The sequence below is a fragment of the Agelaius phoeniceus genome, chromosome 3 (genome assembly GCF_051311805.1).
Source record: "Agelaius phoeniceus isolate bAgePho1 chromosome 3, bAgePho1.hap1, whole genome shotgun sequence".
Classification (NCBI taxonomy): domain Eukaryota; kingdom Metazoa; phylum Chordata; class Aves; order Passeriformes; family Icteridae; genus Agelaius; species Agelaius phoeniceus.
Window position 1 is genome coordinate 111,535,862 of NC_135267.1, and position 14,804 is coordinate 111,550,665.

Below are 14,804 nucleotides of genomic sequence, written 5' to 3' on the forward strand. Positions count from 1 at the left end.
TTGGTGGGAGTTTCTTCTCTGGCAGGAGGTGATGATCTTGTTAGGGAGCTGAAGGGGCCGTGGGCTCCCCAGCAGGGCTCACCCAGAGCATCCCACTGGCCTGGCCAAGCATTCTGGAGCAGCAGGAGGGAGGCAGGGAGCAGAAGAGAGGAGGAGATTAAAGCAGGGACAGTGACAAGCCTGTAGTGAGGAACCCTTTCAATAGTCATAGTCCTTGGCATGCAAGGACAAACAGCGCTGCTTTTGTTCTCAAACTCAGATTAACTTTTGGTTCAGGGGTAGAACTTGGAGTGACTCGGTGCAACCGTGTCTCCCAGAGGGAAAAGCACGGGCAGGTAATGGGTGAAGTGGAAAGCACAAGGCGACTGTCACCCATCTATTCCTCTGACTCACATTGGGTGGCTTGTCCTCTGCTGCAGCTTCCCCAGCCTGTCTGTTCACACCCATTGTTAGCACAGTTTTTAGGGCACTTGGGAGAAAACAGCCTTCCCTGGGAGGTCAGGTTTGTGCGGACACACAGCCCTTCGGGAAGGTCTGGGAGAAGAGATTTCCATGGAGTGGGGACATCTTTGTGATAGAGGTGTTATGGGGAGTGGTGGTAAAGGGGCAAACTGCATACAATAAAAATACAATAAATTCAAATACCGCTTATTTTTGGCCAGACAGCTATCTGATCCAGTTGCAGAGGATTGCAATGCCATCCAGCAGTGCTACCAATACTTTAATTAGCTTTCCTTGCCTGCTGACAGGCTGGAATGAATGTCTGTGTACCTGTGCTCAGGAATTTGGAGTGTGGGCAAGGAGAGGAAAAGATGCTCCCCTGAGGGTGAGAGGGGGAAGATTTTAAGATCCTGAAAGCAAAGAAGGAGGAGGAGGGTCAATTAGCTAAAAAAGTCTCTCTGAAGGAAGCCAAGTGTGTCTGGTAATGCTGCCCACGGCTTCCCCCTGGTGCCGTGCAAAGGGCGGCTGTGACATGGGCAGCCCAAGAGCCAAGCTGCGTTGGGTGGACAATGAATTCACAGATTGTCCATGGAAAAGGGTTCCTGACACGCTCACTGAGGAGGGCAGCAGCCCCACAGCACGTCCCCCTGCCCGGGCATTCCTGCTGGTAGCCAAGGAGATGTGCTGAGGTGCCCTTACAGGCAGCTGCCAAGGGAGGGGAGAAGAATCTGGGCAGGCGAGGTGGGCTGGGCACAGCTGGGGCACGGGCAGTGTCCCTAGGCTGGCAAGCAGAGAGCCTCCCCTTGGCAGAGCTCCATGCTGGGGCCTCATCCAGGACAGCTGACAGCCTTCCCCTGTCACTCCCAAGCTGCTGGGGACTCTCCCTGTGGTGGGAGAGAGGAGAGAGTTCTCCATGGAGCAAAGCATTCCTTCCTCTCTACCTTCCTGAGGAAAGGGCAGTGGGCTGGGGGAAGAGAAGCAGTGGGGCTCTCCGGTCCCATGCTGGACGTGGCTGGATGTTGGAGATGCCTGAGCCAGCCATGGGTGCAGAGCAAGGGTTGCTTGGCCTCTGTGAAATATTTCCATTTATTTTACTGGCCTCTTCAAAGATAAGGCTGAAACACACAGTCCTGCAGTTGGGAAGAGAAAATAAAGAGGATCAGGCACGACCCCCACGCACACGTGATAATTTCTTGCCCTGGCTTATCTTGTAAGAATTATAAGATACTGAGTAGGAAATAAATCATGATGTCAGGACCAAACGCCATTTTCTTGCTTGGTGTGATTTGCAGCATGGCAGTCAAACCGATAGATTTCATTGCCTGGCGTGGGGTTCTCCCCTTTAATTGAATTATACCCCGGCGAGCGAATGGGATTCATTGTCTGCGATACAAGGAAATTACCATTTTATGAAACAATGCTTTACTCCTCGCTCACCTGCACAAACATCCTTCAGGAAAACTATTATGCAGATATCCTTGATTGCAGACTATTGTTGCTTTTGATCTCCATTTGCCGTGGCAGCACCCAGGGATTGCGCCACGGAGCATCTGAACAGCCCTGGCAGGGCTTGCTGCCTGTTCCCCCAGAACCTCAGAAGGCTGTTCTGGTTCCACTCAATTAAAATTCTCTCTGCTGCAGGTGGGCAGGCAGGTACATCAGTGCATCACTGGGCGTGTCACAGTGTCCTCAGTCTCTCCTCAGGGGCAGGGCATTGCAGAATAATTAATACTAATGACCATCAGGAACCCCATTTCCTGCTAAATTATTAACTCAGAAGTGACAGAAAGATTTCTGTGCCCCCATCTGTGTTGCTGCTAAGGTGGTGAAGGATGCAGTTCTAGATCTGGAGTATTGGCTCCTGTCCCTGCAGCCACAGGCCTTTGAGGTGCATTCCTTGGATTTGGAGTGTTCAGTGGGCTTTGGAATTAAAACTTACACTTAATTCCTGGTGCTCACAGCTGCGAGGAAACAGAGAGCCTCGAGTTCAAACCCCAGCAGGCAAGGGAGAGAAGCCAATCCACGTAATGATGAATTTCAGCTGAAGCTGTGCTTTGGGAGGGGAAAGGCTGATCCCTGAGCTTCTTGGGGCCCGCTACACTGAGATGCTTCTGCAGCAGCCTCGTGTTGTCAGCTGGCTTGTGCAGGAAATACATAATGCTCTCAAAACGACAGATTAATTACCTTGAATAAACTGGCCTTGACAAGCTCTGAAGGTTTTCAAGCCATTTTCTCTCAGTTCTGAGCATGTGCCCAACACTGCAGGTCCCCCCTTCTGGATGGGCTTGCTCGAGTGGGCTTCTAGTGGCGTTTGAAATGTGAGCTGGTGACAAAATTACAAGGTGGAAGGATGGCAACTAATCAGAGCACAGTGATGCCGTTCCTAATTAATTTACCAGCAGCAGCCGCTGATCTGTGCCATTATTAGCAAACTTATTAGTGCTGTTTGCAGGAGTTGCAATAAACACATGGAGCTTCTCTGGGAAAACTCCGCCACTGCCTCACCACCCTCACAGGGAATAATTTCTTCCTAATGCTGGAGCTTTGGAACCCATAAGCTCCTTCCAGGAAGAAGATTTTGAATCCAAACCAAAGTGCGCCAACCTTCCAGCTGCTGGGAGGTTCAGGGAAAAGCGAAATATTCTTCCATTTGAGATCAGTGGAGGGCAAACTTTCATTTATGCCCCTTGCCTTGATCAAGGCTTAAGGGCTGCTCTCTCATCCAGGGCCCTGTGGAGCTGACAGGGAGAGCAGTGCCTTGTAGGGCTGGTGTTTTCCTGATGTGCAGTGGGCAGCTTATTGTCAAATTTGTGTCTAAGGGATGAAAAGAGAATAAATTAAATTTTGTCTGGATGCATGTGTCCTGCAATTAATCTTTCACACTAATCTGAGATGAGTGAGATCTCAGCTGAAGGTGGGATGGTTTTTAATCCCTGTTCATGTTCTGCCTGGCTCTGGGGCCTTGGGGTGCTCAGATCCTGGATGTGGGTGGGCAGAGGCAGCATGCCTAGGGCAGGCTCTGTTCAGTCTCCGGAGGAATGCGAATTGCTCTGCTGCCAGTGTTTTTCCTGACCATCCAGTAACTTTGTAATTAATGTGTTAGCTTGTAATTAATGTGTTAGCTTGTTGCCAATTAACAAGCAAAACCGTCTTGGCTGCCAAAGGCTTTTCCACTCCCAGTGTATTCCCTTTTCTCTCCTGCCTTTTCATCTCTGCAGTGGGGGGAATACCTCCAATCCAGCCATCTGCCCCTTCTCTCCAGGAATTGTTCTTGTGGCTCCTGGCCTCCTCCCACCTCAGAGGCAGCCAGCCCTCTCCGGGCTTGCCATGCTGCTCCAGGAGTTTTCTTCCTCCTTGCATCTCTGATCCTGCTTTTCTTCCCTCTTGGCTGCTTGCCCAGCTCTTTGGGACCATCTCCCTCTGTTTTCAGACACCCAAATCCTGCTGCTCCATCCCAGAGTCTCCCCTCCAGCTCTGCTCTCCTGCTCCATTGCAGCACCAGCGCTCCCTCATGCAGTCACCTCTTTATTCTCTCCATATGTGGTGTGTGTGTGTGTGTCTCTGGCAGGATATTTATATAAATTCTTGCTCGCTGCCTCCATAAAATACCCGTTCGGAGTGGGGCTGGGTGGGGTGACCCAGATGCACAAGAGGAAATGTTTCATATCTCGAGGAGCACCGTCTGTGCCCCTTGGCAGCCCCTCCCGCCCGCCTATCAGATGTAGGGCTTAATGGGCTTAAGAATTAGAGCAGCTGCTTGGTGCAGAATTTATTGACTGGCTGTGCATAACGAGGGGAATTAAAATCCTAATTGGCTGAGCTGCTCCCCGTCACCTGGAGAATTTTTAACTTTTCTCAGGGCTCCTGGGCTCTTCCCTCCCTGCTGCCTTGCTCAGGTCGATAGCCTGCGCCAGGGAATCGCAGAACCCTTTATGATCCCTTTAGGATCGTCCAGTCCACGTCCTTGGGATGGTGCCACCCTCTTCCCCAGTGGTCTCCAGGAGGAGGCAATGGTGACAATGCTGTCTGGTGTTCACTGGAGCTGGCCACCTGCTGCAGCTTTTGGAGGAGGTGTTTCCAGTGGATTTCTTGGTGTCACCCAGCACCATGCCAGCGAGGCTGTGTTGCACAAAAAGGACGTTGAAGTGTGCCTCGTGTAGCTGTGGCCACCAGGCCTTCCTGCTGCCTCTCCTGGGAGCCAGAGCCAGGCCTCTGCTCTGGGCTCTGCTGCAGCTCCCAGAGACCAGGAGAGGCTTTTCCTCCTGCATCCCTTGCTCTCAGAGAGCCTGAATGGGCACGGAAATGGCCTCACTTAAGGCTATGTCTCATTACTACATTAAGTCAACAACCACTTGAGTATCCAAGGATTTTGATCAAAGCTAGATATTGAAAGGGGGACAAAGAGTGGCAAACTTATTTGACTTCCACTTATTTCCAGAGCCTGTTGAGCACTCGGCTGTACTCCTCACTGGCCTGAAGTGTGCCTGGGAGAGCGGCCGCCTGCTCTCTGCTCCTCCTGGTCAGAGGAGAGGCTCTAGGCTGAGGGGAGGGAGGGCAGCCTCCTCCCTGCCTGTGCCTCGCCTCTGGCAGCCAGCAAAGGAGAAGGGAGGTGTCCCCCTGTCCTGTCTCTAGGGACAAGGGACCCTGTGGTGTGGCTGTCCTGCAGGACCCCCTGGAAGCTCACAGGGATGCGCTGGTGGGACAGGCACCAAGAGCTGCTGGGATCTCGAGTGGGCATAGTCCAGAAAAAGGCAAATCCAGATTCCTGCCTCCTGCTTGGGATTCACTCAGGTCTCTTGAATTCCATTTTCTCAGAGTGGGGAAAGGCAACTGGCTTCTCCTGCTTACCTACAGCATCCTCTGGGGATGTGAAGAGTAAGGAGGCAGGAGGAGTTCCCAGTGTGAGCCTCAAACTAGGCCCAGTTTGGGGACCTGCAGCAGGTGGGGTTTGCCACCAAAAGAACTCTGAAACTTTGGGCATCCATCGTGCTGTGCCCATCTTTAACACAGACCCTCTTCTGCCCCTGCCAGCCTTGTCAAGGCCGTGCTCCTGCAAGATGTTGGTGCCACAGCTGCCAGCGCCAGCGCAGCAGCACAGAGTCCTTGGGACTTTTTACGTGGAAGTCCATCAGGATTTCGGATTCTGCTGGAGGCAGTGGGGTTTTACTGCAGAGTGTGTCATAGTCAGCCCTGGCTCCTTAGTGCTCTGTACCTAACGACAGTGTAGTAAAAATAAAAGTAATCTACAGTAAATGTATCCCGGGTCCTTATTTAATGATAAAACCCCCTCAGTGCAGTGAAAATAAACTGTTAGTGAGTCTCAGTAGTGTCTACAAAGAGGGTACTATCTCTTGGATTAATATGAAGTCCCCTCCAACAATTCTCAGCGTTATTTGCAGAGGGCTGGAAAACAGCAAGAGGAGCAGCAGCTTTCATGTGTTTGGGTTTTTTTTTTTCCCTTGCAGGCACGTCTAGGCATCATCACTCTGGGCTGAATCAGACCTGTCTGAGCATTCACCCTCCTGTCACAGAAGAAGCAAAGGATGCAGCAAGGCTCAGAGGTACTCCTGCTTTGCATTAAGCCCCACTTTTGTTACCATCCTGAAAACCCTTTGGAAATATGAAAGCAGAAACCTGTTCTGGCTGTGGCTGAAAGGCCATTGAAACCCAGAGAGCCCCCGAGTTTAACGGGGGAAGTCATGGTGAAGGCAGAGTGCAGCATGGGAATTTGCATTCAAGAGGGAGGAAAATGAGGGATTTGGGCAGAGAATAACTGATAGGTGCTGTGAATTCATTAAAAATGGGCTATAAAAGATACACTACAAGGTTCTGGTGGCAGACCAACAAAGCTTTTTTCTTCCCCTTCATTGTTTCTACTGTCACAGGATCCTCACAATAGCGGATAGTTTAGCCTTGTACTCCACGGTTCGTTATCTATTCTTCTATTTATTAATGCATTCTTGGGTCTTAGTGATGTGATAAACCATCCACGCTTTTCTTTTATGCTTTAATAGGATTCTTCTGGAACCCCCTCCATGTTTACATAACCTTGCAATTCACAGTTATCTATCATTTATTTCCTACTTTGTGCACTCTTGATAAAGCCGCGGCGCCGAGGGGCATCAGTGCCCCAGCTGTGGGGTGTCACCCATTTGGGCTCCTCGGAACAAAGCCTTCCTTCAAAAACAGGGTCTGTTCCAGAGGGCTGTCCCTCTGCAAGGGCAGGAGGGAATCCTCCAAATCCAGGAGGTTTGGTGCCCTCCATGCCTCTACAGGAAGGTGGTCCAGGCTCATGAGTGTCTCCAGGCAAGGGGACGGGGGTCCTGTGAGCCCCCAGCCCCATGGAGGGGCTGAGCTTGACCTCAGAAATAAACAATTCAGCGTTTTCTCTGGGAAATGCCAGAGCTCCTTGGGAGTAGCTTGGCTGCTGGGACAATTTGCTGCCCAATGGAGCTGGGGCAGAAACTTTTTGTGTCAAACAGGCTTTGGAGGAATGAGCATCGGCGTCACTGCGGGGCCGTTCTCCATCAGAGGCAGCAAATCTAAATATGCCATCTAAATATGACAGCAAACCTTTATTAAGCATACCAGGAAAGGGATGCGAGACCTCATTTATGATTTCATTCATAATCCCTTCAAAATGAGTTGGTACCAGTATGTGATAAGTGGATTATGTGTTAGGCCCAAGTAAAGCCAGACACAATTAGTGCTTTAATAAACCGGTTGTATGCATTACTAACAACTAAGTCATAAGGGAATTGGCGTATTTACAAACCCTAATTAGTAGTTTGTTACTGTGATACCAAATTTAAACAAATCTGCAGCATTGCTGACCATCTGGGTTAGAAATCTCTGTTTTGAATTTAATTAGGAAATAGTTGTGACAGAAAATTGGTCCTTATTAGTTAGCTAACGATCAGCATTGCCCTAATTGAAATGAAGAACTGGCTGGCGGGTTTGTGAGATGTTTAGATACAAGCAGAGACAATCAAAAAATATTCTCTCACTTAGGACTTTGTGAGCTGCGGTGATTGATTAAGTAACATCCCCTTGATATTTTAGCAGCTAAAATGCAAATGACCCAGTGATGAACATGCATGACAAAAAACCTGGCAATTAGAGCTGTGCATTTCAGGGTTTGCTTTTAAAAGCAGTTCTGTGGGAGCGGGCCTGGTGTGGGTGCTCTGAGGGCACAGCTGTGCCTTCACCTTCACCTTCCTCCCCTCAGGCATCCTCAGGAAGGGCATTGTCTCACCTGGAGTGGGAGCCTGGTGCTTTCCCAGCCCTGGTGCTTTCCCAGAGAGCAGATCTGACTTGCTGAGGCACAGCCAGCCTGGTTCTGCCACCCTGCACTTTGGTGGGACCTGGCTGTGTCCAAAACCTGCAGCTCTGCCCTGTCCCTGCCGAGCAGACTGTGGGTGGCCAGTGGCTGATCCATGTGGGGAATGACCTCCAGATTGGTTCTGGAGGCACACTTGGGGCAGAAGTGAACATCCCAACCTTGCCATCAAAACACAGGCAGGCCCTTCAGGACACAGGCTGCAGTTCTTAATTCATTTGTGCTTCCTCCCTTTATGGTGCTCCACAGGACTCCACAGGATGTTAGGATTCCTGGAAATGTTTCCAGATGAAAGAAAGCACACGTTGGCAATGTCACCCACCCCAGTGCTGCTGTCGGAGCAGCACTGGGTACCGAGGAACTCTTTCTGTCTTGGAGCAGACAATGAAGTTTCTGTAGGGGCTTTAAATCACTAAATGTTGAAAGGAATTCCCCGACGGCTTCATCAGTCACTGTGTAAGATTGTTAGAGATCTCCACCAGCTAATAAATTTGATTTGGGGTTTGTTTTGCTGGCATTTACACAAACCCTCCGAGAACTATAGTTACTGTATTCCCATACAGTGTCTGAATTCCGAATTGAGATGCCCGTTCCCCTCTCCTCGGGGAGGCGAAATAAACCTTTGCCACAGAATATGAATGTTGGTTGTTTTTCCCGGTGAGCTGGTGCATCATTATTATTTGAGGAGATATAGTGTTTGACAAAACCATTTATTTTGTTTCAAATATTTTATTGAGTAATAAAACTCGTTTGTGTTGCTGCCACATGGGGGGATTTGTGCCTGTTAGGCTGGGAGGGAGGCGAGTGAAGGAATGGGGCCCTGCCATGTGTCCCTGCTGTCCTGTCCTGCTGCACCAGGCTGTGCCTGGGGAGCTGTGCAGGCTGGGGGTGCAGGGGGATGAGCTGAGCCCCCCAGCCCTCCCTGCCCCACCCTCCAGGGTGCTGCAGGCTCAGGCGGCCGCACCGAAAAATAAAGGCCGTGTTGTTTTCTGGGACGAGTATTTTTTTTTTTTTTTTTCCCCTACCCAGCACTCACAAGTTTATTATGAATGATCCCTTTTCACAGATGTTCCCGTTCTGAATGGGGGAGCAGCAGTGTTTCAGTCTAGAAAGATCCCCTGTGAGCAGAGCCAAGTGCAGCTGAAGGAGGGCGAGAGCTGGGCTGTGCCCAGGAGCCCCTGGCAATGGACTCGGGCTGGGGAGCTCAGGCTCACCAGGAGTGCCAGGGAGGCAGAGCCTGGCTGGGCTCTCTGGGTGCAAACCCACTCTTCTCCCTGCCCTGCCTCTGAGCTGGGGCTCAGCAAGCTTCGCTGCAAACCCCACTGTGTTTTGCTCTTTCCTTGGTTTCCTTCTCCCACCCTGGCATCTCTCATCTGTGAGACGGGGCCAAGGGGAATTCTCTTCCACCTCAAGGCTGCCCAGGCCTCTCTGAGGACACCATGCCCTCAGAGATGTCCGGAGCAGCCTGGGTAGGAAGGGCTTTGCTCAAGGGGAAGCCAGCAATCCCTGGATTTGGGTTTTTGCAGCGCTCTGCTGCTTCATGTCTCTGTTTTACATGCAGATGTTTGCTTGAAGGGCTCACAACAGGCAGAAAGGTTTGAGCTCTCCTGTTTTAACACAATCAGGAGTGTCCTTTCCATGGGTGGCAGTGCACAGGAGGCCCCATGAGTGTCCATGCAGATGTGCTGCTGTAGCTGCCTCTCAGTGCTGGTGCTGGCAGCTCCTGGGGCCACCGGGGCCACCTCGTCCTTCACCCGCCAGCGGCTGGGGAGTGACACTGATGGTGTGCAGCAGGAGCCCACCTGCCGTGAGCAGCGTGACAGCTGCCACCGAGCTTTCCAGGGGGGATAGGAGGGTTTAATGTCCTGGAAAATGCAGGACCCCGTGGAGCATGCAGAGCATTGGCAAATGGGGACACGTGTCACCCGCACGGTGCGCGGGGAGCCTTGCTGCCACCGCCCCCAGGCCTGGGGCTCAGCCCCCCGGGTGTCCTTGTCCCCTGGTGTCCCTAGTGCCATTTGCTTTGGGGAGCTGAATCCACACGCCCTGGGTAGGGCAGGTTGTTGATGTGCAGTGCTGAGACCCGGCCACAGGTGCTGCCCAAAGAGTTTCAGGGTTTGTGGTGGACGCTCGGCATCGCTTTCAGCTCACCCCTGAAGCACTGACTACTCCAGCTGGCCAGGCAGGAACAGGCTGTGCAGGGACCCCCACCTGGGCACCAGTCATCCTTTTGGGGGGGTTTAAAAGCATTTCCTTTGGTGGCTGCCTCGACCCACATGTTTCAATGGCCTCAGGCACATTCTGTCACCGTGGGCGTCTTGGCCACTGCCAAGGTCATCACCAGCAGCGTGTGGGGACTCGTGACTCGCCTGGGAGATGGATGGGAGGCATTGCTTCCCTTCAGCTGGTCATTAGTCCTCGCTCTGGAAAGGCTTAGCAATTCCGACCCAGTAAATTATGTGCCATTCCTCAAAAAAGTGGATGAATAAATGGGGCTAGAGCATGTCTTTTTTTTCGTCCTGAGCTTCGGTGTATTGATTTGGACATATTTCCAGGCCGGGAGTAATCAATTCCCGGGCAGAATAAAATAATTTCGGGCAAACTCTTGGAGCGGCTCGTCATTAATTTGCCTTTGGGGCCGGGCGGGATGCGCTCGGCATCCTCGGGAGCGGTGCCCTGGGGATCTCCCGGGGCTGCCAGCAGGGAGGGCGGGGGCCGCCGGGACTAATGAATGCGCTGTGTTTGCTCATCTTTACAGAGTCCCTTATTACTGCTAATTGGGAGGGACAGTTCAAACAGGCACAGAGGAGCAGTTGTCGCGGGAGCGTGACTTGCTTTCCTAAGGAGCGGCCGGGAGGGAGCCCCGCGCCCGGCGCATCCCGCCTTTGTCGGGGACCCCTCCGGAGCCGGGCACGGCGGGCAGCTCGGGAGCCGCGGCCGGACAGACGGACGTGCAGCTGTCCGGGACGCGGAGGAAGTCAGCGGCTGACGGAAGGGGTGGGCTGCTGGCTCTGCTCATGGGGCCGGGGATGTGCTCGGCATTAATGCGCCCCGCAGAGCCCCCGCAGGGGTCTGTGCCCTGCCTTGTTTTGGGGCTCCCTGGCAGGAGGGAGATCTCCCCTTTCCGTATCTCGCCTTTCCCAGTTATTTATACGTTTGAGTGTTCTCATCCAAGCTCATATTCCTTCATTTATTGCTGCTTTGCCTAATTAAAACCTTTTGGATTATTCCCCTGCACGCCGAGTGCTCCTTGCAGCTGGGTACCAATTCCATTTCTACAGCAGGATTGACCCGCTGCACTCATTTTTAAGAGATTTTTTTTTAACGTTACTTGGGGAAAACAGCTGTAAGCATAAATGTTTCGGAAATAAGAGGAGGATGGGCTTTGTTTCTCAGCCACGTCTCGGGTTTGTAGTGCTGGACAGCAAAGGGGAGTGGGCTCAGGGAAGTGCGTCCGTGGCAATGCCAAGGGTAGGACAGGCACTGTCCCTCTGTCCTTCTGGAAGCTGGGGGTGTCCCCTCAGGCTCAGCATGTGCCCAGACATGCAGTGGAGCAGATGGGGCCCCCTGGGTGGGCTCAGGGCTGCTGCTGAGAGCTGGGAGAGAAGGGAGCTGCTGGCTTGTTTTGAGGAATCAGGTCTGGCTCGAGCCTTTTAGTTTTTGCTTCTCCTTTTCTAATATAAAAATGAAGGTTTCCACAGTGAAAAAACTCGGTTTCTCTTTGAATGGGTAATTCCTCTCCCTTTAAAAAAAAAAAAAAAAACAAAACCACAAACCAAACCAAAACCTCCACATCTCCTGTTTGTGGTGCAGGAGGATGGAGATTATGTGCATCTGCAGCCTGGCTTTAAATGCGCTCCAAAGGCGTATTGTGCACACGTTGTCCCTGAAGAGGATAAACCTAAGGGAACAATCTTAATCTCAGAAGTTCGCACCCACAGCTAAAGCAGTGGCAGAAAACACTCTGTGTGTGGCTGGAATCCTCGAGAGGAGCCCTAGCCCTGGCAGAGCAGCCAACAAGAGGCATTTTTTCCTCTTGCGTGTGTGGCGCAGATAAATCGAGTTTGTTTTGCAGCCCATTCTGCTTTAGATTTCCTGTGTCATAACTGAATGAATTTGTTGTTCATTGATACCTTAATATATAGGTTGTTGGGGAGGGATTTTTTTTTTTTTCGAGGGGGAAAACAATGTCCCCTTCACTCATGCCTGAATGGATTCATTTATTCTCCCTAACCTCCGGAAGTCATTTATTTTGCCCTGCGACAGCTGCAGGGTCTGTTTGTGTAGGAGGGCTGGCAAAGCCCTGCCCTTCTTCCTGCCCGTGCCCAGCTCCAGTGGGGCCAGGATGGGCTCGTGGCCTTTGGGAAGGGCTTGGGACAAAACTGCCCTCAGAAATGGCTCTGCTCTGCCCGGGGTGAGGCCACGGCACAGCGCTGCTGCTCTCCTCTGCTCTCCCCAGGGATGCTCCTGGGTGTTTATTTCAGTTCCTCTCTGCTGCTCTTCTCTCCTCAGGGATGCTCCTGGGCGTTTATTTCAGTCCCTCTCTGCTGCTCTCCTCTCCCCAGAGATGCTCCTGGGTGTTTATTTCAGTCCCTCTCTGCTGCTCTCCTCTCCCCAGAGATGCTCCTGGGCATTTATTTCAGTCCCTCTCTGCTGCTCTCCTATCCCCAGGGATGGTCCTGGGCGTTTATTTCAGTCCCTCTCTGCACACTCTGATGGGTCCTAATCAGCAGCAATTTAATTAATATACATGCCTTTGCAGAGGTTGTGCTTCACTGTAACTTAGCGGTAGCTAGGGGCCCTTTGGTGGGAATGTGGGATCTTTTCCATTTATTAAGGAAGGAAGGGAATTGCTCTCGCTGAGGAGATGTCACTGTTGGTCCACTGTACCCAGTTCAGGGAGGCCAGAAACTTCTGTGTGCTTCAATGGCCAAAATAAATGTTAAAATCTCGTGCTTCTCCAAAAACACTTCCCAAACACCCTAAAGCCATTTCCTGGGAGAAACCAAACTCCACACATGTCCAGGCTCGACAGTGCCACCAGGCCCTGTGGGTTATCCCTGCAAGCCTGGAAACAGCTGTTTGAGCTGGTGTAGAAAGAAGGGAGGAACTCGTGCTGCCGTTGTGTCAGGTGTGGCCAGGCATCCTTTGGTCCCCTTGGGCGCATTAAAAGTGTCCCTTAATGTCACTACTGAGCTTGGGGGAGAGAGGTGAATTTCCTTCCCTCTCAGGGGATTGAAGGGAATGAGGAAGGAAGCCCTCCATGGATCTGTACTCATGGCACTGTGTGATACCCACTGGCCTGGAGCTGCTCCCCCGGGCTCCCCCCGTGTGCCTTGGCACATGTTTGACTTCCACAGAGCCCCGTGGAACAGGTGTGTGCCAAGCTGGACACTGAGACTTCATCCCTCCCTCCCCTGCTAAAGGGTTGCAGATCATCCATGGTCCAGCCAAAATCTCCTCCTTTCCCACTGCACCTTGGCACCTGAAAGAAAACCCGGCTCTGGAGGTTTGGCATTGTGTTCCCAAATTCAGAGCCAGCTCACCTCCCCTTGTTATCCCCACCTGTGCTCTGGTCACCTCCTGGAGCTCTGCCATCCATGGGGACCAGAGCCAGGACACTTGTCCCTGTGCCATGGGAGCGTATCCAGGGACAATGCATCCCCCTGGGTCGCTGGGAGCAGGGTGCCCACAGGTGGGGAGGGAGGCTGGAGCCGCTGGCCGGGCTCCACGCGGAGCTGCTCTCGGTCATCCCCGGGCTGCAGAGGCAGCAGCACCGGCCAGCTGTGCTAATCAGGAATAATGTGCAGCTTAGCAGAACTTCTCCATTAAAAGGTTTTGAGAATAATGTCGAAAATGAATGGCTGGGGAGGTGGGGAGGGAGGAGAGCCCCGGCAGACCCCGGCTCCGAGCGTGCAGTCACGCTGCGCCTCAACCTGGAGCTGGGAATTGGTTTGGTTTGGTTTTTTTGTGTTTTTTGGTTTTTTTTTTTAATTTAAAATTCAAATGTCTGATGTTCTTAAATTGAACAAATGATATTTTAAAAAAATATATCAGGCTCCAACATCTGCAGATTATGATTTGCATTTTGAAATTGGCTGCTTGAATTGAACAAGGATGAATACTGTCACTCTTCTTTCATTCGCTCCATTTATTTAATGAAATGCTAGAGGTCAACCCTTTGTCCTTAAATTAGTTACTATAAAAATCTTTTTGTACTTTTCTGCTTGTTATGATGTCTTCTAAGCAGAAGAAAAGGTTGCCATTAATTATGTCTTTGTTGAATATGGATATCTATTCAGAGTTAGTTAAACAGTTTCAAACAAAATTAGCATCGAGCAACTCGAAGGCCAGCTTTAGGTTGGTTATCAAGAATTTTTTGCTAAGAGAATGCTCTCCTGCAAGTGTGCATTATCTAATATATTCAGCTTTCAGTTGCTAATTTTTTTTCCAGATGAAGATGGGCTTAATTGAGGTTGTGCTTTTAAGTTTGTAGAGCTCTTCAGCATCTCATACAAAAGCATCTAGAGGCTTTTCATTTGTCTTGAGTATGTTTTAGATGTACAAATATTATTTACTTTAAACTCCAAATCAAAAGGCACGCTGTAACTATTTTAAATAAAACATTATTCTCTGCTGAAATATATATAAATTCAAAGGGAGGCTTTTTTTCATTATCACTTAATTTATGTGAAAGAGCCACTATTAGCAAATTTTAGGATAATACTGTGGGAGCGGTTTAGTGGCTGGTCTCGAGCAGGCATTTAGTTGTGTAATTTCCTCAACAGAGACAGAGGCTGTGACTTGGGGGTGAGACACAGCCCCAGTTCAGGCAGTGCTTGGAGCTGAGAGCCTCTGGAGCAGGGTTTGGGGATTACGCCAAGCTCCCTGCCCGGGGAGCCCGGGTTTTTGGGAACAGCCCCCCTGGCTGGGTGCTGTCTCTTGCTGAGGGCTTCAGGCTGGTCTGTTCTCCACTCCCTGCCAGCCCAAGGTGGCTTTCAGGGGAAGACAGGGCTGGCTGGCT

At 51.2% G+C, this 14,804-nt stretch overlaps 1 long non-coding RNA gene across 6 annotated transcripts in view; it reads left to right on the forward strand.

Moving 5' to 3' along the window:
- The window catches only part of LOC129118474 (uncharacterized), a 66,744-nt gene that overhangs the window by 23,002 nt on the left and 28,938 nt on the right, over positions 1–14,804 (forward strand). For 5 of the 6 annotated variants that reach the window (XR_013181578.1, XR_013181575.1, XR_013181579.1 and 2 more), the window contains exon 3: positions 5,907–6,002. The exons of the other annotated variant lie outside the window; for it this stretch is intronic. This is a non-coding gene — a long non-coding RNA (uncharacterized LOC129118474). The remainder of the gene's footprint in view (positions 1–5,906; positions 6,003–14,804) is intronic. 6 annotated transcript variants of the gene reach the window in all.